The sequence below is a fragment of the Dermacentor silvarum genome, chromosome 5 (assembly GCF_013339745.2).
Source record: "Dermacentor silvarum isolate Dsil-2018 chromosome 5, BIME_Dsil_1.4, whole genome shotgun sequence".
NCBI lineage: Eukaryota > Metazoa > Arthropoda > Arachnida > Ixodida > Ixodidae > Dermacentor > Dermacentor silvarum.
This window is the reverse complement of record NC_051158.1, coordinates 186,367,176-186,368,799: the sequence shown is the minus strand read 5'-3', so window position 1 is coordinate 186,368,799 and position 1,624 is coordinate 186,367,176. Positions and strand designations below refer to the sequence as shown.

Sequence of the window (1,624 nt, the reverse complement as noted above, 5' to 3'; positions counted from 1 at the left end):
CAGCAGAACGGTACTCACGCTGTTAGGATCGTCAAATGTTTCGTAAATACTCGTTGCAACTAAACCAGAGCTTAGAATTACAGTGCTGAGAATGCTGCAGTAACGTAACATTCATGAAACGAATTTTCAGAAATACCTAACTCATATCCGAGGCTGATTGTAAGTTCAAACATACGCGCGCACCTCGCGCTGGGTGCTCCATCCGCCCTAACGCCAGCAGAAACTCCAGCCGCTTAATTACTTCACACTTAAATTCCTTCACTACGCCTCACAGGACCATTCCCCACGTAGAAGACGCGATTTCATGCTAAATAGACCGCGCGAGTGCGATAAAATCCACCACAAATTGCCGCCGAGCGCATACCATAGCATACAACACGGGCGTTCGCCCAAGCCAGCATGCCGACTGCCCATAGATGGCGCCACTGCCTACGCAATGGCGGCGCCCATGAAAAAACGGTCTATAGACCTCTCCTGGGGTACGTCACACAGAACGAATGACGTCGTGTCACATGACCCTTACGCGCACGTGGGTGGTTGTAGTTTACGGCTGGTTGACAAAACATTTCAGTGCTCCGTGTGTAGTGGGTCTGCGCGAGCGCAACTTTACGCATGTGTTGCTTTGTTTTGCGGCCGTCTATCTACCACGTTTAGCATGGTGGTTAGTTGTTGCGCTGTTGGATGCACCAAGCGCGCGGCGAAAGGCAGCGGCGTCGGTTTTTTTCGTTTTCCGAAAGAAAACACTCGTCGCAAGGCATGGGTGCAAGCTGTGCGCCGAGAAAAATGGCAGCCCTCGGACAGCAGCAGGATTTGCGGCCTACATTTCATCACTGGTAAGTGAGATTCTCTTGTTACGTAGAGCTTTTAGGCACGCTACTGTTACATTCGTGCAACTGTTACAGTGCCCTGCATTTATATCTTATCAACTCAGGCGCTCCGTCTCCATTCCCGAACCACCCGGACTGGGCACCTAACGTTTTTGCCTTCAAGAAGGCTAACCGCGAAGCTGAAGAAAAGAAATGCGACAGATACGAACGGACGTTGAAGCGGAAACGTTGTTCGGGTAAGTGGCGGTTGCGAAGTCGTACAGTTGCGGCGAGCTGCAGGCCGGCAATGCTCACATTTCGCGTGCCCTCTGCTGAAGTATGCGGCGGGTTATCACTCAGCCCTAAAGGAATGCATTCTCTCACGCTACATAAAATAACGCGGCATTTTTTCCCCCATTTATGAAATCTAAAGTTTGTTATTCGCGGGACCTATGAGACATCGAAAGACTGGCATCATCAAATATTCGCGACATGTGCGGCTCCTCGCAGGCATGACGGCGTGTGGTGTTTATAACATCCCCAGTCTCGCAACTGCATACATATCGTTTGCTGCGGTGGTCAAGCGATCTAGATGTTTCTGTCTTGGCAACGTGACAGCTTATGATGATTTAATGACGCGCAAGAATTCGACATTACATCGCTGTCAAAAGTGTTTCCTGTCAATGATAGAACGTTAGGTACGCCCTGTTGGCAATGGTTCAAAGACTCCGTTACCGCCAAAGGTTATCCATCGATTCAGCTCACTGATGCACTTTTGCAGCTTCTAACCACGGATCAGCGGCCCACACAGGATGCAT

At 50.1% G+C, this 1,624-nt stretch overlaps 1 long non-coding RNA gene across 1 annotated transcript; it reads left to right on the top strand.

The window, feature by feature from the left end:
* Positions 1 to 619: 619 nt before the first annotated feature.
* On the top strand, positions 620 to 1,624 carry LOC125945252 (uncharacterized). Its single transcript, XR_007466740.1, has 3 exons — positions 620 to 833; positions 932 to 1,063; positions 1,588 to 1,624. It is a non-coding gene; the product is annotated as an uncharacterized LOC125945252 (long non-coding RNA).